The sequence below is a fragment of the Rousettus aegyptiacus genome, unplaced genomic scaffold, assembly GCF_014176215.1.
Source record: "Rousettus aegyptiacus isolate mRouAeg1 unplaced genomic scaffold, mRouAeg1.p scaffold_m13_p_4, whole genome shotgun sequence".
NCBI classification, from domain to species: Eukaryota; Metazoa; Chordata; class Mammalia; order Chiroptera; family Pteropodidae; genus Rousettus; species Rousettus aegyptiacus.
Window position 1 is genome coordinate 24333956 of NW_023416307.1, and position 27000 is coordinate 24360955.

The 27000-nt window shown below is 37.9% G+C and overlaps 1 protein-coding gene and 1 pseudogene across 1 annotated transcript in view; both read left to right on the plus strand.

The window, feature by feature from the left end:
- PPM1L (protein phosphatase, Mg2+/Mn2+ dependent 1L) overlaps positions 1–27000 on the plus strand; it is a 234849-nt gene that overhangs the window by 188399 nt on the left and 19450 nt on the right. The window lies entirely within an intron of this gene.
- On the plus strand, positions 1345–1462 carry LOC118602515 (annotated as a pseudogene).

Below are 27000 nucleotides of genomic sequence, written 5' to 3' on the forward strand. Positions count from 1 at the left end.
AGTGGGACCAGTTGTTCACTTTTATATCCACAGAATCTAGCATGGGGCAGTCATTTAGTAAATGTATGCTATGTGAACAGATGATTGAGTTAACAGGCCATAGAAAGGAATAGCTCTTTGGTATAGCAAGTTGATGGTGAAACATTTAATACACATGTGCTTTAAGTAATTAGCGATTAGAGGCCAGACATTCAGCTTTCTAATAAAGAATTCAAAGTTGAAGCTGTAATCCAAGATAGGTATTAAAGAGAAAAGCTGTGAGGCATTGGGAAGTAACGAGTGAACCTTTAAGAACACTCATTAAGTGTGATCTAGCAAAGGAGCTAGTTAGGTAGAATTCAGAGAGGCTAGAAGCAATTCGAGAACATGCATGTATCAAAAGCTAAGAAAGAAGTAAGTGTCAAAAAGTGAGCAGTAAAAACATACACATGAAACACATGACCAAGAAGCAGGGTCAGATATACAAGGCAAGTCAAGAAAAACAATGGAGAGGCCAATGAGTCCGACAACAACAAAAAAGTATTTAGAGGCCCTTAAAAGTACATTTCTAGTGTCGTAGTTTGTTTTTTCACATTTCTGCCTTATTTATATTGATTGCATCGATTTCTGTAAAAAGCTATTGTTTTATTAGAAATATACAGCCGTTAGTCATTTTTATAAGATACACTGGAGAAATTGACCAATTAGAAATAACTGTCCGGGTTGATCCCAGGTTCATTGGAATTGCTTTAGGAATTTCTCCCTAATAGCATTGTGTAAAACAGAGTTCCCAGCCCCTGGGTCCAGACCAGTACTGGTCCGTGGCCTGTTAGGAACTGGGCTGCACAGCAGGAGATGAGCGGGCTAGCTAGTGAAGCTTCATCTGTATTTGCAGCCACTTCCCAGCACTAGCATCACCGCCTCAGCTCCACCTCAGATCGTCAGGTATTAGATTCTCATAGGAGCATCAGTCTCTGGTTCCAGAAAGGTTGGGGATTACTGGTGTAGAAAGTATATTCTTAAATAAGCCATTGGATTTTTTTTTTTTTTTGTAAATACTATACACAGCTCAAAGATACATCTGATACTCTTTAATAAGTAGTACCAAAGATACTCTTTAATCTCTCAATGGCTATGCTAAGTGCTTTTTTCAGAGAATGGTAACATTAATTAATTAACATAATTTTTCTTCGTAAGATTCAGTGTATTTTAAATTATTCTTAGGAATTTAATTTCAGGAACATGGCTTGAGACTACTTCAAACTATTAGGTTTAAGATCATCTGTAAATAATTATAATTTCTGATTAACTTTAATAACAATAATCATTTCTTCCACTCAGCTGTAGAATAATATCTAAGAATCATACTATAGCCATGCCACCCTGAACACGCCGATTTCATCAGATCTCGGAAGCTAAGCAGGGTCGAGCCTGGTTAGTACTTGGATGGGAGACCACCTAGGAAGACTGGGTGCTATAGGCTTTAAGAGTCACAGTACTAGTTATTTGGAAAATTTTCGGAGCATCCTTATAGGCTAGATTGCAAGAAAACACCCCAGGAACTAAAAGCCTGTAGTTTTAAAGCAAACCAAATCAGCTTTTTCCAATGGTAGGAAAATATATAAAACTCTGTTCTACAGATTTACATATCAGGCCCAGGCATAAAAAAATTATATCTTAAATATGTGCCCCCAAGCCTTCTTTTTCCTCCTATCAAAATGTCAGTAGCTACCAATGCCCACAAGCTCTCTTTCTTCTTCCTTCTATTAGAATTTAGGATTAGAAGAAGATATTTTATCAACCATTTATAGTTTAATGTGAATTTAATATGAACCTTCCCAAGGTATTTACATTTTAAGCATTTTTCTAATTTATGTATTTATTCATTTAATAAATATTTATTGAGCTTTCTGCATAATACTAGTTTCTCTGAGAAATATAAAGTGAATTAGTTATGAAAGCTACTTTTAAAGTAGCGTGAAATGTATGCAATTAACCATGATCTAAGGTTTTTCTTTTTAGTGAGGAGCACAGGTTTTCTAGAGTTTCAGGAAAGGAGGGAGCCACCTCAAGCTCAGAGTGGGAAGTGGAAAGTGTGGTAGCTGAAAGGATAGTTTTAATGATTAAAAAAGAGGATTCGAAACCAGCCTTACCGGGATTTAAATCCTGGCTGTCACTTACTGAATGACCTTGGGCAAGTTATTCAGTAAGCTGTTCGTGACTCAGTTTCCTCATCTATGAAATGAAAATAGTATTTACCTTATGGATCTCTTCTGAGTATTAAATGAGTTATGACATATAAAGCACTTAGAACACAATATAAGCCCTCCACAAAGGTTAGCTATTTTTCTTTAGACCGAACCTTGAAAGATAGGATAAATAGGATTTAGACATGCAAAAATGAGTTAGAATGAAATAAACTTTAGGAGGAGCAAAGATTAAAACATGAAAAATTAAACCATAAAAGAAATCTTAGAGGAAATCTCAATTTTTACTCATGATCTCAGGGTAAGGAAGGCGTCCCTAGTTATGACTTTAGATCCAGAAACTGTAAATGAAAGGGTTGATAAATTTACCATTAAAATTAAAAACTGGATAAAAAGCAACACTACAATTTTACAGAATTTAATAAATACCAACAATGATAACTTAAGTAACTAACTGCTTTTGTAATGATTATTAAAAAGTAAACTTAAAAAAAAAGTAAACTTTAAGTATAAAACTATACAATTCCTAGAAGAAAGCATAGGGAACAATGGGTTTGGCAATAATTTCCTGGATAGGATACCCAAAGCACAGATGGCAAAAGCAAAAATAGACAAATGGGACTACATCAAACTTAAAAACTTCTGCACATCAAAGGAAACAAGAGAATGAAAAGGCAACCTACAGTATGGGAGAAAACTATTGCAAATTGTGTATCTAATAAGAAATCAATATCCAGACTATACAAAGAACTTCATTCAAAAACAAAAGACCTGATTTAAAAATGTGCCAGTGACCTGCATAAACATTTCTCCAAAGATATATAAATGGTCAACAAGCATAGGAAAAGGTGCTCAACATCACTAATCATTAGAGAAGTGTAAATCAAAACCACAATGAGATATCATCTCAGCCCATTAGGGTGGCCATTAGCAAAAATAAAATAAAACAAAGAAACAAAAAACAAAATAACAAGTGTTGCTGAGGATGGAGAAATTGGAACTCATGTATATTGCTGGTGGAAATGTAAAATGATGTAGCTGCTATGGAAAACAGTATGGAGGTTCCACAAAAAAAAAAAAAACTAAAAATAAAATTACCATATGATCCAGCAATCCCACTTCTGGGTGTATATCTAAAAACACTGAAAGCATGATCTTGAAGTATTTACACAACTATGTTCATTGCGGCATTGTTAATGGTTGTGGAAGCAACCATTAACAGTTGAATGGGTAAAGAAAGTGTGGTATATACTTACAATGGAATATTTTTCAGCCTTTAAAAAGAAGGAAATCTTGGTACAATATGGATGAACCTTGAGGAGACCATGCCAAGTGAAATAAGAGTCACAAAAGGACAAGTACGATATGATTCCACTTATAGGAGATATAATTCATGGAAGTGGAAAGTAGAATGCTGTTTGCAAGGGGCTGGAAGAGAATGGGGAGTTGTTTAATGGGTATAGAGTGTCAGATTTTCAAGATGAAAAAGTCTAACGATCTGTTACATGACAATGTGAATATAGTTTACTGAAATGTGCACTTAAAAATGGTTAAGAAAATAAATTTCATATTTTTTTACTACAATTAAAATTTTTTAAATGTTTTTTGAAAGTAAACTTAATAATACTGAAGACGAGGTAGAAAAAATATTTTAATAATTGTTTTTTCTCAAAAATCCCATTCCTTTTTCACCGTGGTGTTTGAAGTTTGTATGCCATATAATACCTTCTGAAATCCTACCCTTTCAAATGTGACTCCTTCACTTCTGCCATTAGGAAAATGTCCCACTTCTAATTACTTCTCTTACCATCCCAGTCATTCATTCACTTCATATTTATTGAGCACGTAGTATGTACTAGGCATTGTATAGACAGGGGCTTAGCAATAAACAGAACAAAATCCTATACTCATAGATTTATATTCTAATGGGGGGTGACAGATAATAAAAAAAGTAAATATATAGTGTGTCGGATGGTGTTAAGGACTCTAGAGAGAAATCAGAGTGAGGGGGAAAGGAAAGCCAAGGCATAAGAAGAATACTGTTACATACAGTATAATCAAGGGAAGCCTCATGCAGAAGTTGACAGTTGAATAGATATATCTGAAGAAAATGAAGGAAGATGAATGGTGGGTATTGGTAGAAGACTGTTCCACACAGAGAGACCATCGAGGGCAAAGGCTCAGAGATAGTAACAGCTTGATGAGTCTGGGAAAGAATAAGGAGTCCAGTGTAGCTTGAGGGGAGTGAGCTAGAGGAAGAGCAGTAGGAGATTAGATCAGAGAAGTAGTTGGCAGCAGGGTGTTGACTTTGTGGGCCATTATAGAGACTGTTTTTCACTGCAAGATGGAAGCCATTGGAGGATGCTGAACAGAGGTGTGATGATCTAACTTACTATTGAGATGGTCTGTCGGGTAGTTGGAAGGATAATAGACTATAGGAGGAAGAAGAGGGAAACAGGAAGCAAGTTAGGAGAGAAATGATGATGGCTGAGACCAAATGGAAGCAACAGAGGTGTGGTAAGTGCCAGGTTCTGAGTATATTGTGGAAGTAGAGCCAGTGGGGATTCCAATGGATTGGACGTGAAGTGTGAGAGAAAGAAAAGTCAAGGATTACTCCAAGTGTTTTGACCCAAGCTGCTATCAGGATAAAGTTACTATATTCTGAGGCAGGGAATACTACAAGAGGAGCACTTTTGCTGGGATAATACCAGGATATTTGTTTTAGACACGTTAAGTCTGAGGTGTTAAATTAGGGCAAGTAGGTATTTGAATGTATGAGTCTGAAGCTCAATGGAAAGATCAAGGCTGGAAATAAAAGTTTGGAAATTATCAACGGATGATATTTACAGCCATTAGACTGGTCTCTTTTACCAATGGGTAGTTTCACTTTTTTTTTCCTACTCTGAATGAAACATTTACTATTACGTAACCTTACATATGGAAGGTTAAGATAAATTTACTCAGAAGTTTAAAAAATAATGTAACCCCGTATTACCCATACTATTTAGAGAAGTAGTGTTTTTTTAATAGGATGCAAATCGACTTTCTACATTGTCTCAATGAAAATAATGTTTTGCAATCCCAGTCCAACTATATTTGTTACCTAACCTCTCTTCTCATTCATCTCCTGCTACCCTCTACAGTCAATACAGCTTTCCTGCAGCCACTTGAAATGCAGTGTAAGAACATATCGATTTCATTTATTATTCCACCTCCCTCCCTTGCCTCTGGCCACAAATTAGTCTGAGTCAGAAAAGGTGGTGAGATTAAAAAAAAAAAAAAAAAAAAAAAGGCTATATATAGACTGTCCTATTCAATTCCTTCCAAAAAGCCTTTTTTTAAAAAAAAAAAACTGGATGACAAAAAGCAAAGCTCATAACCAGCTGCAAGCTATATGTCGTCCATTCGAAATCCTTTGTACTTTAATAGCAAACATTTAGCTTGCTGCACCCTATCAGTTAAGCACAGGAAGCAATGCTCCTCAGGATTTCTTTTCCTAAAAGTATATTATTGAAGATATTCAAATGGAATTTGTCACTTAATAGAAGTAACTGTTTCTAACATCAACTCCTAAAAGGTAAAATATCCATGTTGTTTTTGTTTCTATTTTCTAATTTAGAGAACAGGAAATTGAGGTATTGGGCTCATAAAGCCAAATGATATTATTTTATTTTTTCGAGTCAAGATTTTTAATAGTAGGAGAAAGACAAGTAAGCATTAACTCTTCAGATGTCGCTGTCCATCTTTCAGTTTGCAGTTTTGGAGAGTTACCTTGTATTACTTCTAGGCAATTGAATTTTGCCGCTCATAGAGCAAAATGAGTGCCCTGAATCTTCCTGTGCTGTGTGCCAGCAGCTCCACTTCCATGTATAAGGAGATGGCAAAGAAGAGAGCTGTTACCTGGGGGAAGGTCGCCGTTGTAAAACAAGGAGCAGTAAGTCTAGGTTTGTGTAGAGGGCAGTTTGGTAGGGAAAGAAGCAAAGGGGGAGTGAGTGGGGAAAATTGTTAATGAATTCTCTAACCACCAAAAGCATCATAATATATTTTTATTTGGACATATCCTGTTTTTATTAATAATCATGAACTATATTGCGTTCCACTTTCCAGGTTTTGACAGTCTGACCCTAGAATCCCACTGCAGACTCTGTACCATTTGTGAGGTGATGCTGATGATCTTTTCACTTCGGTGCTTCCAAGGTAGCTGGAAAGTGAGGTGGTTATCTACAGGGTTCCTCAGTGAAATTAGCAGTAGACTGAAATTTGGTCGTGCCACTGATATGTGCAGGTTCTTTATAAAACCTCACTGCCAGGGCCTGGAGATAATGCAGTTGTAGTAAAGACAATTTGTCAAATGTGACTGAAATTCTAAAGGGGATTTTTCAGCAGATGTGTGCTATTAATGCTGGTGCTGACTGAGCTGATCAGAAGATGCAAAAGGCATCTCTAAACTGGTCATTATTTATATCCCTCAGCCGCATGCACTAATTAAATCCCCTGAGTTATCTCTGACACCTAACACCTGGGACCCTTCTTCAGACAAAGGCTTTCTTGTGTCACACAGCTGAGCCAGGCCTGGGCCCTTCTGTTTCATGTCTAAGTAAATATTTTAGCTCTAATTCTTTTTGTCCAAATGGATTCATGGTTCTTTTATTGATTTGCTTTATTTCTTCAGCAAGAATCAGTTTACCAAGCTAAAGAATCAGTTTACCGAGCTAGCCGCTTTTTGGACTGGCTAATTAAAACCTGCTCAGTGGGTGTGCAGTCCACCTCGGAGCCAAATACAGCCCCACACAACTTGAATGCCTTCTTTATCCATCAGAACAGATGGGCTTTGTACGTTACCCACAGCCAATCTGATCCCAGTGTTTGCTTTTTAATTGCATGTCCTTGTGAAAGTATATCCTGACTTAAGAAGAGAAGTGCCCAGAATTCCTGGTCTTTGAGGAATCCTATGGAAAGAAGAGATATGGCCTGAGTGTTCCTTAGAAAAGTCCTGCTGTTAAGTTTCTCGTTAGCCTGGTCACCTAGAGAGATGGCTGTATCACACATGACCTTTGGCCTCTGGCAATACTTTGGAATTAGCTACTTATACTCACCACCGAGGTTTCATGCAAAGTGGATAACCAATTATGGAAGTTTTCTCAACACTGCAGTTCCTTTGACTGGGGGCACCCTAAGCAGCTAATATAAAAAAGCAAATATTGTCTCGGATAGTTAACTGCATTTCACTGTAATATCCATCAACATTGAACATTTATTGACTTATGCGGTCCTGTGTGGTGCTGTATTCTGGGAGAGATATGTCATATTCCCTTAAAGAATTAATGAATGGTCTCATGGATAAAGAAGCTACGCAAACAAACAATTCTACTGCAATGTGATAAAGTGTCTCTCAGCTTTCTAAATGAGGTAAATGGCTGGACATTGGTGCCCTAACCAAGTTATAGAACCCCGAAGAAGGAACAGGTTGAAGGAGAGAGAGAGAGATGGGGACTGATGTTAATTTGCTTTCTGGGGTTTACAGGGCATCCAGGTTGTCATGTCTAACTTGCACTTAGGGGACACATGAGGAGGAACTGCTTGCAGGAAACGATTCTTTCATCATGTCCCTGTCAGAGAAGTAAGGCATCGTGCAAACAGGTTTCGATTAGAGAAAGAAAATGTTGAAAGTGGAGTTTACAGTGATAGAAAACCAGGTTAGGGGAACGCTTGTCAAAAGCAGCTTTACTAATTCCAATTTTATCTAGACCGGGCTCTAATTATCACTCTATGTTCATGATTTGGAAACTTTCTGAAAGGTTCACCAGTAATGGGTCTTTACAAGAACAGCACATGCTCATGGTTTAGGTATTCATTTGATGGAGATTTTGTTTTCATTTCTTAGAAAATGATATTTGGAATGTTTTCTGAACCGAATTCAATTCACTTTTTTTTTCTTTTTTGTTTGTGCTTATCTTTCTACATCATGAAAGAGCCAGTGTGACATATTTCAACTGGTATATCTAGCTAGAAATGAGTAGATTTATGGAATCATCATTATTTTTAAAGAACTGTAAATAGAGGTGATTCGTAGCCATCGTTTTGGCATATGACTCCTCAGGAAAAGGAAGTCGAGGGTACATCTCAAGTCACTGTAAGGAACACAGTGAAGTTCTCCCCAAATGACCCCAAGTTAAAGAACACTTTTGAATTAATGCCACAGTGAAAATTAAAGAGGAAAGGGAATGTCACAGAGCACAATAAACAGCAAATTGTCAGAGCTTTAAGGAGTTTGAGGGAGATTGGGTATAGCGCAGTGCTCTAGTTTTCTTTGTAGCCCAATTCTGGAGTCTGAGCATCTTGACCCAACTGATTATGCTGATTGGCTCTTCAGTAGCATTTTCATTTCTTCACCAATTTTCTTATTCTCCGAAGACCGTCAAGGTTCTAGCACATAGCTTAATGAACTGCATACATTTTGGTGTTTTATCGAAGGCCCATTGAGTTCCATCTTCATAAGTAAATGTCAGTGTCGCAATTTACTATCGTGTCGCAATTTACAAAACTCAGAATTGTGGGTGGTGGGAAATATTTTAATGGTCAGAGAGAAAGAATAATTAGCTTATCTAATTTTTTTTTCTGTGTCCCATTCTGTCCTTGGTGCAAAGGTGTCAGCCTGTCTTTATAAGAATAAATGGGGCATATAGTCCGGCATTATTTAATTCAGCTACCAATTTTAAACTGAGCAGATTATAAACCAAATTAAATTTTGCATGCACACTGTGTGTGAATGTGTTTTCCTCATAGATTAAGTGCTGGCAACCCTGTTCTCTGCAGCAGCTCATTAGGAAGGGCCATCTTTATAGAAGAATGACAGATCACAAATATAGGATTTGCATTTACACATAAAGGACCATGACAAGTCAATTTTAAAAACATGCTTTTCATTTTATAAATAAATTGGTTCTAAATAAGAAATTTTCAAGTAGAAATCTTCAAATATATTTTGTTTATTCAACAGTAATATCAAATGGTTTTCAGATCTTCTCTCTTTTTTCTATTGCCATGAAAGGTAGCATAGATATTTTTATAAATGAAATTGCAATGTTATTCCTTTGGATCTTGCAAAAATTTGAATTTATGACACCATATAATGTAAAATGTCAAACTGCAATTGATAACGAAGAACATTAATTAGTTTAGGATTAGATTTAATTAACATTTTAATGAATTTGAATCATATCTTTTTAAAAAGGAATTTTCGTAGAGTTTGGGACTGTGAATATATTATCTTATAGTGTAAATATTTATTACACACTGTATAATTACTATAAAACTGATATAAAATTAAATCTAAGAATATTTCTTAAAAATAAAACTTAATGGTCAGAAAAAAATTAGGAAAACAAAGAATCTTATTACTGTAGGAAGCTGATGACAAGAGAAACAAAGCAGAGCTGCATATTTTTCAATGTTTGTTCCTTGGAACCCAGGTTTTCCAAGAAAAAAATGTTCTGGGTATGTTGTGTACCATGGATCCTCTTGAGATCTACCATTTAATAGTACTTGAAGGCTCTGTAAAGACCAATTTAACTGGTTTAACTTTGATAACTTGATATTTTCCAAACCGACTAAAGCATGGACCCTTTTACCGAATAACTCCTGTTTACATCAGCTGAATTGGCAGTCCACAGAACCACTCTGGGAAACACTGAAGTAGAGGATAAGATTATGTCATGAGTTTAGTCAATTGCTTATCAATTTTAGATAATACTATATCAAATTTAGATAATATATGATATTATCAAATTTAGGTAATATATAATGCTCAAAATCTCATTCTAAATTTAGACATTTTTGGTAATTATGGTTCTTTTTTAACTACTAAGGTAAGTTCTAAATACTTTTAGATGAGGTCAATAGCTGGCTTTTATACACCACAACACATGGAAATTCATGCAGAAGTAAAATAGAATCAAAGCACCATTTAGTGGCAAGAGTTTTGTGTATAGAACAAATTCACAAATAAATCTGCGTAGGTTTGTGTTATCTGCCATTGCTGTATCGTCAGTCAGTTTGCTCATATTTGCTGAGCATCTGTTGCATTATGTATGTCCCCTAGGGTGACAGTAACATATTAAAAGATGAAATATCATATAGCAAGTTAGCCTTAACTTCTAAAATTTTAAGCAAGCTAACTGTAAAATGTTGTGGTAAGCCTAGAAAAAATAAACCATCTCCTAACCCAATTTTATACTCTAATGTATTCTGGAACTTCAAAATATTTGACCAGGTACTTAAATCCTGAACTCTTGTGTAGTCAAATTTTTTATTATTTATTTCTTCAGTGAAACATCTAAAATGATACCTCTGTTCCCCTTTAAAGTTTATTAACAATTGAGAAATAAAACACAAGAGACAGACAAATTGCAATTAAAATAAAAGCTTTATTTTGATAATACTGATTAAGGAACTTGGCTTTAACATGAGTAGGCATTTCGGAGAAAAAAAATAGGAATATCCATTAAAAAGATGTTAATCAGACATCTGCAAATAAAATCAACATAAAATACCATTTTATCCGTATTGGATTAGCACATATTAAAAAGTCAGCAACATAAGAGCAACACGAGATCTGCAGTTGAGCATGCAATCTGGTATAATCACTTTGGGAAACAAACTGACACGTTCTAATAAAGCTGAAACTGTGCATATGCCGGGACCCAGCAGATCCATCCCTAGTTACATTTCTTGGAGAAAGGTATATATTTATATGAGAGACCATGTGCAAGAATATTTGTAGGCACTCGATAATTAGGAAAAAAAAAACTAGAAACAAAAATATTTATCACCAGGAAAATGGATAAATAAAATATGGTATGTACAAGGAACGGAATACTATACATTAGTGAAAATGAGTGAAATACAGCTACATAGGTCAACATGGATAAATCTCAAGAATATTAGATGAAACAAGCAAGTTGGAACAGAATATATAGAATGATTCCTTTTTTCTAAAATTAAAACATGACAAAACTAAGCAGTATATTGCTTAGAGAGCCGTCCATGTATAATTAAATTATAAAGAAAAGCAAGGGAATGATAAACAGGGACTTCAACGTGGGCAGAAGCAGGATGAGATCACAGAAGGGCATCTTAAAGGCTGCCCAGTCATTCTGGCATGCAGCCCTGGCTGTAACCCTCACACCATGCCAGTTGGCACAGTATTTCAGTTTCCTTTCACTGTTGTGGTGCTTAATTGATGTTTTTGTTAGATCTGAGTATCTTTGATAAGAATAAAGAAAAGGATTTTCTTTTGTTGGTGTAGAGAGAAGAGTTTTATGTCCCACAACTGTTAGGCAGCTGCCCAAAGTCCTATCACTCTAATTTCTCATTTATCTGGAGTTCTTCTATACATAAATTTATGGATTCCTGACCTGCAATCAGAAAAAAAAACCCCTTTTAATGACTAATAAAAACCTAGACGAACCACAAGGAAAAAATCTATACCTTTCCATTAAAATGATGAATGAGTCAGCCTTCCTTTGGCACTCACCAAAACTTCCTGTGTTAATCAGAACTCTGAGATGGCTCCCAAGATTCCATACCCCTGGTGTACATACCTTGTATAAACCCCCACCCCCTGGCACTGAGAATATGCTAGGCTAGTTATGTTATATAAGCAAAGTGATGGTGCAGTCATCCTATAATGGCACTGCAATACATAAGATTACTTTGAAACTGCCATGACACAAGAGGGTCATGTGTCTAGGAACTAAGAACAACCTTTAGGAGCTAAGAGGGACTCCCTGCCAACAGCCAGCCAGAAAACGAGCACCTCAGTCAGTCCTACAACGTTAAGAAACTGAGTGCTGCCAACAACCTGAATGAGCTTCAAAGAGGATACCAACGTCCAGATAAGACCACAGCTCTGCTGACATCTTGATTACATCCTCGAGAAGCTCTGAGTAGAGACTCAGGAAAGCTGAACGCAGGCTCCTGGGACCCAAAGAAATTGTGCAATAATAAATTTGTGTTGTTTTCAGCTGCTGAATTTACAGTAAGTTGTTACACACAAATAGGAAATGAATACACTCCCTATTGTTGCAGCTAACGCTGAACAGCCCGGGCTGCCAGTCCATTTTGGCCCCTCCTTTCTTTCCTTTCCTCACATTTCCAGAATTATCAGTTTCTGGGTCTGAACCAGAGTTGATATTCTCTTTCATCATAAAAAAAGAAAGAAGACTGCCACAGTTTAAAACCTGCCTCCAGACAGTCCTCCCTCCCCTTTAGCCAAGAAATGCCCTCATCATTTGCAGGGACGGGCTGCCAAGACTAACACAGGTCACTGGGTAAGACAAGTCACGCTTCCTCTCTTCCTTCTTTCCTTCCTCCCTCCCTTCCTTTTTATATTCCTCCCCTTTTTTCTTTCCTTTTTCTTTCTTCCTTCCTTCTTTCCTTCCTTCCTTTCTTCCTTCCTTCCTCCCTCCCTTCTTTCTTTCCTTCTTTCCTTCCTTCTTTCCTTCCACAAATATTTTTAAAGCAGCAGCTGTGCTGTGTCCCATGCTTGCAGAGATAAAGAAAATAGACTTTTTTCTTTACGGAGCTCACTATTCAATGGTGGAGACAAATTACCACCTGGCAATTTCTCTGCTCTTGGACAAGCAGATAAAGAGTGGGAGAGGGGCAGTAATGTCGCAATCTCTTCCTTTCCCTGTTGTCACACACCCACCCTCTCCATTCTCTCATGCACACTCATTAGCTTCCTATATAAATAAAATCTTCGGTTTTAGTAGAGGTTGATTTGTGTTTAAATCACTCTCTTGCTGCTCTGAAATGATGAGGTTCTTTTAAACTGACTTGTGAATCATTATGTAGAAGGGAAGCAGTAGCGGAGGAAGCCAATTTGGTTTCTGGGCCCGCATTTCTCCGTAAGTTTGAGCCAGGACGCTGATGATGTCTTTTCTGTTTTATTTTTCAAGCGTGGCATTTGTCCTGGTAGTCAGTTGAATGTGATTTCAGAAACGGCATTTTGAAACATTAAAAGTGGTAAGAGGACAAAACAATATTTGTCAGTAATGCCTGCAGCTGTTTCCATGACTGATGTTTCTGGAGTTTTATAATTAGAGCAGTTTATGCAGGCACCACCTCTCATATCTAGAAATGGCCAAGTTATACAGGATGTTGATAATCTGCTCTTATAACAGTTAGTTTCTCTAGATAGCTGCAGCATACCTGAGCAGTTTTAACCAGAGACAAAATAGGCGAATATGATGAAAATAAGTTGCTGCCATCAAAAGGAATTTTTTGGCAGTGCTTAGATTTTCAAGTAAAAATGGGTCACAGTTGAGGAAAAGCGAGCACAGAACTAAGCAAACTCAGACATTTCTTCTGTTTTTCTAAATCCCAAACCTATGTCCAATTACTTAAAAGGAGCATTTTTTAAAAAAATTAAATATAAAAACAGCTGTAGATGTGAATTTAGTCTCTGTCTTTAGCTCAAGGACTGGTTTTTATTGCTGTCCATTTACCAATGTTCAGAAATAAATTGCTTGCTTCCTCTGTGGGGTGAACATTCAGATGATGAAGAGGCCTAAAGGCATTGTTATTCAGGAATTGGCTTTCCTGGCTGTGCTCCATAAGGTTTCATATAAAAGTACGCTTATGTTGAGCCTTTTATTTCTTTTCACAATGATCATTTTGCTGTCTAAGCTTTAATTATAGACACTGATACCGATGTTGTAATCCACTGCATTCTCCTTCTCCTTTTGACTTAAATTGGATTTATGTGGTCATGGTCTACTGCAAACGCAGACACTAGAATGGAGGGGAAAGAGGGAGCCTTTGCACAAGAGGTGCAGTCCAGATTAAGGGGGTCCATCCAAATGGTCAGCGCAAGCAGCTGCAGAAAGCATGAGGTGTTGAGAGGAAACTCATCACAGACTCCCAGCTGCGTGTGTAGCTTCTACTTTACAATGATTCTGTCTTCTAGGTTTAGTTTTCTAAAGGAACAAATGTGGACGTCTGACTTTGGCTTCTTAGCAAGGATTGTTCAGGGTCTCAGGGGATGCAAGAGTAACTTGAAGTATCTGCACTTGTTTACATACAGCTGACACTTGAACAATGTGGGGGTTAGTGATGCCAACTCCCTGTACAATCAAAAATCCACATATAATTTTGACTCCCTGAAAACTTAACTACTGATAGCCAACTGTTGACTGAAGCCTTACCGATAACAAAAACAGTTTATAACATATATTTTGTATGTTATTTATATTGTATACTATAGTCTTAGAATAAAGCAGGCTAGAGAATAGAAAATATTAATAAAATTATAAAGAAAGTGTATTTACAGTCTTTTTTGAAAAAATTGGTGTATAAGTGAACCTGCACAGTTCAAACCTCTGTTGTGTAAGGGTCAGCTGTGTGTGTATATGTGTAGTATATCCTAGAGAATGTCCCATGTACAGTGATAAGAATGTGCACTCTGCTGTTGTTGAGCGTTCTATAGATTTCTGTTAAGTCTAATCGTTTAGTGTATTCAAATCTCCTATGTCCTTGTTAATCTTGCGCCTAGTCAATCTATCCATTATTAAAAGGAGTTTTGAAGTCTCATCTACGGTTGTCCGTTTCTTCCTTCAGTGTGTCAGTTTTTGCTTCATGTATTTTAAAGCTCTGTCGTTACAGGAATATATGTTTATACTTGTTATATCTCCTTATGGATTTACTGTTTTATCATTTTAACATATTCTTTATGTCTCTAGTATTAGTTTTTGTCTAAAGTCTATTTTGTCTGATATTAGTATAGCCACTCCAGTTCTCTTTGAGTCATTTTGTATGATATACTGTTTTCCCTTTTTACTTTAAATCTAAAGTATTTTCTAGACAGACAGCATATCATAGGTGGATCATTTTTAAAATCCATTCCAAAATATTTATTAATGTAATTACTGATAAAATAGGAATTATGTCTGCCATTTGCTATTTGTTTTCTGTATCTCGTGTCTATTTGTTTCTCTATTCCACCATTATTGCATTCTTTTGCATTAACTACATATATTCTTTTAATTCTGTTTTGTTTCTTTTGGTAGTTTTTAAGTTATTTTCTTAGTGATTGCTTTGGAGATCACAATTAACATCTTAAAAGTATCTATTAGTTCCAGACTAATTTCTATTTTATACAAAATCTTTGCTTTATTATAGCTCTATTTTCTCTCTTCATTCTCTGTACTATTATTCGTCAGTCAAATTATACGCTTATTCATTATAAGCCCATCAACACAGTTTTTCATTATTGCTTTATATAGTTGTATTTTAAATTAGATAAGAGAAAAAAAGTTACGAACAAAAATACACTTATATTGTCTTTTATATTTACCTCTTATGTGTCTTTATCAGTGTTTTTTATTCATTTATGTGGATTTAAATTATTATCTTGTGCCCTTTCATTTCAGAAAGAATTCCCTTTAGTATTTTTGTTTGTTCAAGGCTTCAAGTGAAAAATTTTCTCAGTTTTGTTTATCTGGGAATATCTTAATTTCTCCTGCATTTTGATGGACAGTTTTAATGGATGTAGAATTCTTGGTTGATAATCTTGTCCTTTCAGTGCTTTGAATATATCATCTCACTGAATTCTGATCCCCATGGTGTCTGATGAGAAATCTCTTTCAAGATCTCTTGTACATGAATTATTTTTCCCTTGCTGCTCTCAAGATTCCCTTTTAGTCTTTGACTTTCAACAGTTTGATCATGATGCGTCTGATGTTGGTGCAGTCTTGGTGTAGACCTAGGAGCATCAGAGTTGGCTTCGGATGGGGCCTAGCAATCTAGGGCTCAACAAGCCTTCCAGGTGAATTTTATGTGCATTCAACACAAAGCACTGGTCTAGCTAAGAAGAAATGAGAAACTGAATAAAACATAAACATACAGAGGGCTCCCCATGGCCCGGAAACCAAACATTAACTTCTTTAAACAACTAATCAGATGTGATCCTCATTTTACAGATGAAAAAACCGAGGCTTAGAAAGGCAAAGGCCTTTACTCATTACTACAGAGCTAGTAAGTTGTAAACCGGGGAATTAGACCCAAAGCTGATACTTTTAACCACTATGCCCTTCTTCTCCTAATCAGAACGTAACTGAGAAGAAAGGGGAAATTTCAGAAATGGTAATATAATAGAATTCTCAAGATTTACTGGATGATTAGCTATGGATACAGAGGGAGGTGTTAATGTTGACTCCCAGGTCTCTTGATTAATGTTCCCTGGCTCCAGCTACATGAATGAAGAAGCAAGTTTAAAGCAAAAAAATTACACACACACACACACACACACACACACACACACACACACACCCCTACACACACACTTATATATACACTTTGAGGTCCCTACAGGAAAACAGAATGTGGGGGCCCAACAGGTTCGACACTTGGGCTGGAAAAACAGATATGGCAGACATAAGAATACAGGTGGGTGTGGCTGAAGATGTAGATATGGATGAGACAATCCTAGGCAAGTATAGGAGGAGACAAGAAGGGGCACCAAGGACAGAACCCTGAAGAACAGATGGAGAAAGAAGCATCTGCAGAATGAACTATAACGAGACACTGAGCAGAGATAAAGGAGAAACAGGAAAGTGGAGGGGCCCAGAAATCCAAGAGAAAATCAACTCAGAGTCAGTGGGATTCTCTGCCCAGGGGTTGGGGGCGAGGGTCTGGGTCAATATCAGCTATTGCTGAGAATCCCAGCCATTCTGCAAGGCAGAATCTGATAACCACTCTTTTTCCTACCATCCCTGCCACAAAGAACAAGAATATATTACACCAAAGACAGAAAGCTCTCCCAGATGGCACAATGTTTGGAACGGGCACTCTAGGCCTTAGGCAGTCATTAATCAAAGCATATCAGGAACTTTTATCTGGCTGAGAGAATGGCAGTGTGCCTGCCCTATACAATTTTAATTGTTCAAATTGTACTCCTTAACATACACTTCCATGTAATGGCAGCAATCATGATGAACTCTGGTCAGTGTAGATTCAGGGAGGTCATCTAATAGAAATCTAATTCATCACAGTTAATAGAATTGTAGTTTTATATTATGTTCACTATGCCGTGATGCACTTACAGTGATTGATCATAATGCTTATTGTTTTCTCACCTCAATTGTAGTGTCAGAGCTAGCTCAGATACAAACAAACAAACAAACAAACACTCCTAACTATATAGTCTATGGGGAGCTCAAATGTGAAGGGGCAAATGTAGATTGGAAGTCTCATATGTAGGGAAGTAGCACTTACTGAGTGTTCATTGTGGCCAACATGTTATATAAGTTATCTTATTTTATCCTCTCTAGCACCCTCTGAGGTAGTTATAGGAAGGAGCTAGAGTTAGTTAACAAATGAGAAAGTTGAGTTTCAGAGTACTAATAAATTGCCAGGGTCATATAACTAGTAAGTAAGGAGTTAAGATTTGAAAACCCTGACCATCTTACTCTAAAGCTCATATTATTTCCATTAACGATGCCAAAACAGTGCCAAGATTAAATCAGCCTTCACACATTATGACTATGTTATAAAATTCAAATAAATAAGCTAAATGAAAGCATTTTTTAACTTTGAGAAGAAAGCTATGGGCAGGTGGGATATTTTTAATTTCTATTGTTAACATCAGCACTCTAAAACTATAAAAGATGCTTCAACATAATCTCTAAAAGTACATTCTCATTAGCCCCCAAAATGGTAATATAGTACCATTTTCTCTTGACATTAATGTTTATCACTATCTCCAGGAGCTCATTTTTATACATACTACTTGGTAAGAACCATCTTCCTCTCTGCTGTTAGCCTTAATACACACACGCCCTATAGCATTTCTCTTTTTCTTTCTGTCCTACTGAGATTTAGAGAAGTGGTGGCAAGAGAAACAAAAAGAGACTAAGCCTCTGCTTTGGTGGTGGTTTTATAAAAGGATATGACTCAGGAAAGCCCCCCCCCCACACACACACACACCTCTGTCTCTGTCTCTGTCTCTCTCTCTCTCACCCTGTGGCTTCCGTGAGAGCAAACTATGAGCCATTTCATAACTATCTCAGACAAAATCTTACAGACTCTCTCCTGTTTTCCATTTTACAGTAACCTCTCCATCATTTCCCAATCAGCAATCTACTGTCACCATTATAGTCACATCTATTATGATTTAGAGGACCACTAGTTAGAGTCACACATCTAGATGGGCCCAGGCTCCCATATGTTTTCTTCCAAGTGTGTTTTCCAAAGCTATATATGTCCTTCCCCATAAATGTTATCTGTATATCAAAATCCTTAAGTTACATGAAATAAGAGAAAGGAGGTCCCTAATGTATTTACTATACTCTAATCGCAACACAGGCTATAGAAATGACCTCCCTTGAGCTAAAAAGGAAGGTTTGCAGAGTTCTTTTGGTGTAATCCTCCAGACCTTAGAAAAGGAATGCGATGTCAGACAAGGCTTCTAAGAGAACAAAAGGAGAAATAAATCTTAGGTAAGTGGGCTTGACCCTAAAGAGTGTTCCCCACCATCCCTCCTGAAATGGGGATGCAAAATGATTCCCCCTATTCAGTTTTGTTATCTTTATAAGCTGCCACCAGAGACATGATAGCTAAGGTCCCTTCTCCCAGGAATTCAGGCAGGTCAGAAGATTGTATTGCTGAGAAGTACCAAAGAAGGATCAGATGTCCTTTATCTTTCTGAACAGGCACAGTTAGATGCAGTTAAGGCAGAAAGTTCAGGAAGATACTACAGTTACACGCTGGTGGTAGGGGTTATGGTGGCCTTGTAATGACCTAGAAAGAAACCACAGGGAACAAACAATCATGGAACAACAACTACGTGCCAAATAATTTCTTAGGTCTTGCTATATATTGCCAAAGCCAATAAATCTTAGATTATTTACCTGAGGGCATTTAGCTAGAGTGTTAAGCTAGGTTGTCTGATCTAAAACTTGTGTACTTTCCATTACAATCTCTGGCAGAACAGCCCTTCCCTGCCCTCGTGCATGGCTGCCACGTGTTCTGCATCCTCAAGCAGCAACAGCAATAATCTGTGGTAAGAGTTCAGCTGGTTTTACTCACCTGCTGATGGTACTGTTGAATCCTTCTTTGTAGGGGCCATGGAGTGTGAAATAGGGCAACGGGAGTACATCAGCATCTTTCTCTGCCCAGGGGTTGGGGGCGAGGGGATGGGAAAAAGAAAGCAAAGTCTACTTGAGCTGACCTTTTCCCTTTTTTTCCTCCCTCTCACCCGCCATTGTCACCCAGCATACTTTATTATTGTAATAATATCAGTAGATTTAACCAAATGGTTGAAGCGGAGACCATTCCTTTCACCATAAGTGGCAGCAGTGAAATTGTCTCCTTTTTATTCTGTTACGGTTTGCTATGCCAGTATTTCAAAAAAAGATCCTACCCTTACGGTCATTCACTGCTCCATAACTTAATAGTTCGCTCTTGAGTAATTAGCAAACACCCAAAGTGACTAAAAATTTATTATAAGGGCCGTCCTTACAAATTTTTGAGGTTAGTCATCACCTACCTGATATACTTTAAAAAGCACAAGAAAAACTTTTTTACTCAATTATATATCTCCTACTAGCATATGGTATTCCCTGAAATCCTACCTTCGCAGGTTCCTGACCTTGCGTCGGTAGATCAAGTTGCGGTTATTCATTGTTCGCCTAATATCTAGGATCTTTAAACAGAGGCAATAGAAATCCTAATGAAGGGGTAGAGGAGGAGAGGGAAGGTGGAGAAGTAGGAGATTTTGGACACTTTTGAATATTGATTGTGAAAAATGGACAGAAAAGCCTTCTGACAGAAAAGCCTTCAAGTATGGGGTGCTAGGGGATGGGGTCAGAGCCCCACCCCCACCCCTGGGAGGAGATAGAGTGTGAAATCCTTTGAGACAAATATGGGCCGTCTCACAGTTTTGCCTGAGCTTGGTTCTGCTTCTTGAGTAGGTAAGTAACCTAATCAAAAGGAACTGGTGGGCAATGCAGGAAGCTCTCAGACCTGATGTAAAGTGTGTAGACTTTTCATGGTTTTTGTGGTGCAGGGCCCCTTGGCCAAAGAGGAAAGAGCTAATTTTGAGAGAAGTAACCATTGCTTTTTAAGTCTCTAGAAAGTGGTCTTGACTGTCTTCAGAAGTGCCAAGGGCTTGTGTCTCATCATTTGAAGACAAGATACTTGCAGCTTCTCTTTGTTGTTGGTACAGAAATACTTGCTGAAAGAATAAATTAAAAGAATAGGAAATGAGAGATTAAAATGACACAAATGGGAGAAGTACAAGCTAAAATTTATATCAGAATGATTGGTTTATTTCCCAAGCACATTAAAATCATTTCATGTATGAATATTGTAGAGGAGAAAATTTTTTTCTAGGTTCCACCCTTCTTGGTCCTTTCAGCTGATTAATTAAATTGACATAAGACAGATTAACAGGAAGAAAACAAATTTATTTTTGTATATATGGGAGCCTCACATAGACATGAGAGGTTCGAAGACAGTGCAGTAATTGAGCCTTATATGGCATCCTGAGTTAAGGAGAATGGGGGTAGGAGTCTGGGGCTTTAGAGAGAAGGAAGATAATTCACAAGAAAATGAGAAGAGCAAGTGTTTGGTAAACAAATGTTTGCCATGCCACCGGGAGACACAGAGAGGAATTCAAACAAACAGGCCCTGCTGAACTCCCCCTAGCTTTCCACACCTACCCCAAACTTTGTATTTATCTATCTCTAGTGTTAGCTTTGTTCTTGGACCAGGCCCTTTATCTAAGTTCTTTTGAGTTAAAGGGGAAATAAAAAATTCTTCCTGCGTCTTTTGGGACTTGATCGGCTTTAGCTCACAATAATTTGCATGTCAAGGTGGCACATTTGGGGATGGCATATCCTTCTCTCCTCAGTATAAAAGGTGATTCTTGCTAGGAACACCAGGGTTAAAGTGATTCTGCAGAAACTATTCCAAGGTTCCCAGTTCCAGGGCATTCCTAACAGATGATTTTGCTATCTTCAGGACATCCTCAGTTTTGATCCTATTAAGTCTGTTTTGCAATGCTTTTCAATTTATAGCCTGGCATGCTCAGAAGGGGTCATGGTAGTCTAGCCGGCCGATTTCGACATTTTCCAGTTGTCTCCAGTTAATAGGCTGTACGTGTGTTGTCCTCTTTTCTTTTCATCCCCAGAAACCACAGAAATTAGATCAAGACCTGTAGAAGTTAATAGCACCGACCTTGGATCCAGGGTGCCTGGGTTCATGTCTCATCTTCTCTCTTTAATACCTATGTGCCCTTGGGTAAATGACTCAACCTCTTTGTGTCTTAGTTCCTCTATATGTAAGATAGGGATAATGAGAGTATTATCAACAGAGTTGCTGTGAGGATTATTGAATTAATATGTGTAAAGCACTTAGGTCAATGCTCGGTAGGAGTATGTGCTCACTAAATGTGAGCTGTTGTCATTATCTTTCAGTAAATGGGGAATGTTGCATCTATAGTTTTAAAGTTCAGTTAAACCAAACTAATTCTATTTAAGACACTGCAGAACTATGGAGGAATTATGGTTGCACAGCCTGTGTTCCTTCATGTTTATTTGAGTTTTTTCCCTCCTTTTTAATGTTACCTTTAATCTCCTCGCTAGTCATCATCAACCTGTAGTCACCAGAGCATTCCGCTTTCATTTTTAAAACTCCTTGATATTCTGATCTGTGCTTTGCTAACCCGGATTTTTATTATCTAACTGTGGCAACCACTAGCAAGCATTTATTGGAATGATTTTAAAAATATGTCCACATATTCTTTGATACTTCTTCCCTCAAGAGGTAGAGTTTAATTCCTCTACCCTTGAGTGTAGGGTGGACTTAGTGTTTTCCTTCTAGTGACCAAAGATGGCAGGAGTGCAGGATGTCACTTTTTTGATATTAGAAAAGACTGCGGGTTCTGTCTTGGGTGTGCTCTCTTGCTCTCCCTCGACTCACTTGCTCTGGGGGAAGCCAGCTGCCATCATGAAGTAGCCCTGGGCAGTGGGAAGTCAGCTGCCATGCCACGAGGACACTTGGGCATCCAGTAAAGAGAGCCACACGGCAAGGAACTGAGGCGGAAAGCCGTGCAGATGCGCACGGAAGCCTGCCCTGCCACCCTCGACCTTTGAGGGGACTGACCGCTTGACCGCAAGCTCATGAGAGACCCTGAGGCACACAGCTACCCAGCTAAGGCATTCCCCATTCTTGACCCTCTGAAACTATGTGAAACAATCAGTGTTTGTTGTTTTAAGTTGCAGTTATGACAAATGAATCTACCTTGTGCCCATTTCTTCAGCAAGAGACTAAGTCACATTGCCTCACACAAATTTATAACAGAGCACTAGTTGTAAGTTGCATATAACAATGTGTAGTCACTTTTTTCTTTGAAAAGCAAAATTAACTCCATCATGAAACCTTTTTAATTCTTTATTGCAAGTACATCTCCTTGGTGTACATTATAATCCAGTCTCTCCTCTTCAGTAATTACTCTGAAAATCATGCGAAAATTCTTCAGTGGTTCTGCCTCTCACCAATTACGGAAGTGACAGCCCTGGGGACTCTTCTGGAAAAATGACCCGGGTTCTTGGTGCTCTGCCCTTTTAGAAAGCAGGGTGACTGAAGGAGGAAGTAAGGAGGAGGAGGAGGCATTGCATTTTGTTCATCTGAATATTCTTGTATTAGAACTTCCAAGGTTCATTTTCTCTTGTAATTCTATGAAGCTCATACCTTATCATATTTTAAATGATAATACTTAACTTCTACTATTTGAAGATTTGGTAGAAAGCATTGAAAAACTCTGCTTCCCATCTGCTGATCAAGATGGAGCCTGAATTAAATAAATATATCCAATATAAATCTGATTTCCATAAGCCTTTGGATCTTTAAAGGTTGACTTCCAGAAAGGCGGTTCTGGACCTCAGGAAACATATATTCCTTTTGAAAACTGGGCATAAATATACAAGATTTGAGTCTAAAATGAGTTTTTCCATTTGCATACCCTTTTGAAGGCCACGAGAATTTCTCAGAGCTCATGATCACACTTTTGAAAGTATTAGCCAGCCAGTTGCCTGGTGCTTAGTGAAATACATTCTTTCGTCTCTGGATATATAGAGATATTTGTCTTTACATTAAGATATTTCTTCCATTTTTACATTCAGATATTTCTTTCAAAGAGTGCCAGTTCAGCATTTTTTAACCAAAAATTTTAGGTACAATACATAGTTTTATATAATCATTTCTAAATTATAGCCCTAGAGATTTAATTCTTAAGTACTGCCAAGACACTCCTCCCTCCTTGGATATCATTCAGCTGGATATCATTCAACGTCGCAGGGGACTGATATAACATGTGTTCTTAATTTAAGGTTGTTAAGGCTGGGAATTTCCCATTGCACATTAGTTTCAATTTGCAAGCAAGCAAGAGAAACATGTTCCCTAACTCGATAAGGTTAAACGTGTGCACTGAAAATAGAGAAAAAGAAAATCAAGCGCGATGATTTATTATCTATAGTGCTGAAATTGGGCACTATAGCGTGCGGTCAAAGCCTTTACACTACTATGTGGATGACTGTGAACATTTGAAATTCAGACTGGGAATTTGCTTCTTTTTCATGTTTCCTTTCTAAACACAATTTTCTTAAATAGATTGTGGGTTTATATTTATATTTGCAACTCAGGAATGTTTAAGAGCTTTGACATTTCTTAATGTCAGTAATTTCCATATTGAGAGTTGACATATATTTGGACTCAAGTTAATTCAGGTGTCCTAATCATCATTTAAAAGAATTTTTTAAAAATATTTCTCAAGTATAGAAGAGGGGAAAAAATGCCCTTTTATTTATTTATTTTATTTCTTCCACGCGCACACACACACACACACTCACACACAATCCAAGCTAGGAATTCCTCCCTACCAACTTTGTTTGGCTAACTCATTCATCAGTTGAAATTGATCTCCTCCTCAAACCATAGCAGACTCCTCTCTCAACTTCGACCTTAATATAATTGTTTTTCCATGCTCTCCCCTCTGGCACTCCATTGTACTGTGACTTCTTCACCTAGGGATTTCATTTTTTGTTTCTGAGTCCCCAGCTTTTATCAGAATGCCTGGCCTAGCAGAAAGTGCTTGTGAAAAGCTTGCTAAATGAATGAATAACTTGAGCCTCCAGGCTAGCTAGCAGGTGAGTTCAGAGGCTGCACAAGCACCTGCCACCCTGGGGTTTATAGCTCCTTTAAGGGCTGTGTGAGTCCAGACCAACTGCACCCTCACCCCAGAGCCCTGCTGCCTGCTCCCTAGCAGTTCTGCACTATCTGTGGGCTAGGACCAGCTCTGTGTGAGCGAGGCTCCTGCAAACTTTCTACTTATCCAAGAACTCTAAGAAGTAAAATAGGTAGAGAGAAACGTCCCCTGGTAGAGCCCTAAACAAAATTAAATACATGAATCATGCTTAATGCTTAAAAACCTTGCTTTCTAGTCAGGTCAGGGAATGACTTCATTAGACTGGTGGTAAGTGAAAAAACTACCTTCAGAAGCCTGTTCGACTTCGGGTGATCCAGAAGGGCAGTGGCGGGGCTGTGAGAAGCTTCACTTCTCAGCTGTTCGCCAGGAGGACGACTTTCCAGGGATCCCGAGAGGAGCCTTATATAGATGGAGGTTGTGCCCCTTGAAGTATTCTTATTTTTCAGTTCAAAAAATGAAGTTCATATATTAAACAGTTGGGGGTCAAGAGAGGTTTTGGACCTACTTAAAACACAATGTTCTCTCATTATAGAGTCTCCTCATTTTTAACTGACCTGGCCAGCTCCTTTGTGAGTTTCCACAGTCACCATGAAATTCAAAAGCTAAACATAACTATTTCTTTCTCTTTGCACTTGAGCCACAGCAATCCTAATCTCCCCTGGGACAATGAGTGCCTCGGACTGAATGAAGGAGGGTCATATACTCACAACAGGCAGGAACTTCATTAATATCACCAAATGTCACCCTCCAACACATATATATGTAACAGATGTATCATTATATGGTAATTTAAATAAAGATAAATTAATAACCTCAAAGGCCAGGTTTGTTTTTAATTGAAACCATAGGGATGAGGTTTGATTCTATGCTAAGAGAAGAAAGTCAAAGAAAGTGTAATTCCCTGTGAAGTACCAGATGAATCAGGCTGCCATCTCTCATTTCCAGCCTTCTCCCACTTTCTCTCTCTGCCTTTTTCCTCTTTCCTTTTATTGAAAAGTGAACACCCCTTTTAGGAAAGCTCAATTTCAGAAGTTTCTATTATACTACGCTCCCATAGATTTATAAAGAAGCAGAGACAGTACTTATAATTTGCTGGGAATTTGAAGAAAAGTGAGGTATCTCACTTGATTAATCACCGAATAGCACGAAGACATGAAAAAATATAGCCAATGCTTCTCTGGCCTACGTAGGAAAAATCGAAGAACCATGAAATTAATTTTATTTACCCTTAAAAGATACTAAATTTATAATCCAGGATGTGATTATGTAATTATAAATTAATTTCAGTAGCATGCCCTCATCTGAACTAAATGTCATCAATAGTTGTGAGAAGTATGCTAATGAGTATCACAAAAGCATCTCTACTTAACTTGTACCCAAAATGCCCAGAGAGTATAGCCGAAGACTCCCCAATGCATGTGATTCAATTTAATAGAGAGCGAATCTCTTTAACATGTTCATACTTAATTGAAAAGGAAGGATTAGCAGGATGTCCGCAGGCCATACTCAAGTGTGAAATAAACATTTTTATTAAAGTTATCGAAATGTGAAGTTAAGGAACATTTCAACTTCAAAATGGTATTCAAGAGCATCTGATGACACATCTGTATTTTAACTCTGGTGAAGTGTGAAATTAAATACTCCATTAGATTCTAAAATCTTGAATTAGACTCCCTGCCCCCATTAAAGAGGTTGTTTTTCATAGTTGGGGTGGCACACCTCATTTCTGGACTCATACACTTTTTAATTTATTCTAGTCATTTTATTAAATACATGTTTGCTGAGGAAGAACTCAAGCATACCTAAATCTAGAGTTAAACTACATAACACTAAGGTTTAATAGAATTTGTCATCAAGTTGACTGCCTCACATTCAGCCAGTGTCAAATTCAGTGGTTGATTAGGCAAAAATCTCAAGCAATGACAGTTCTAATTTGTAACAGACCTTTTTCTCACAAAATGTTGTTCCTGTCACTTTGCCCTCCAGAATGTGGCGACGAGAAGTTGAGGCAGCTTCTGGTTGCAAAGGAAGATCCAAAGAAGCACCATTGGGGTGGGGGTGGGGGGTTCTGTCTGTGCCCAGTGTGGGGACTACGTAAGCCTCCCCGTGTATAGATGTGCCCCACTGCTGCTTTCTCTAAGCGAAAGCCCACAAAGAAGCCATCCTAGGGCTTCCGGTCTTGATGAAGGAAGGTCTTAACGCATTCTCTGTAACACCCAGGTGTGTTCCCGTCGACATTCCACTCTTCCACGCCGGGCTTTTGGGCTGCTACCAATCTCTGTGTGAAGTAGAAACCCTCTGATGTGCTGTTCTGCTGTAATTTCTCATGGAGTGACCCTCTCCTGGGGTAGTTGGGGACAGGAAATGACCCAGAAGCAGGGCTACCCATATGTTGTGCAGGTTTGACTACACGGCTCTTAGAGGCACCATTCACACTGTGATCGTTGTCAGTTTGAATATGTATTATGGCCATTTTATGGAGATGGTAGTAAAGTGTCTTAAAGAAGATTTACCTTTTTCTGGTTTGTACAAAATCATTAAAGCCTG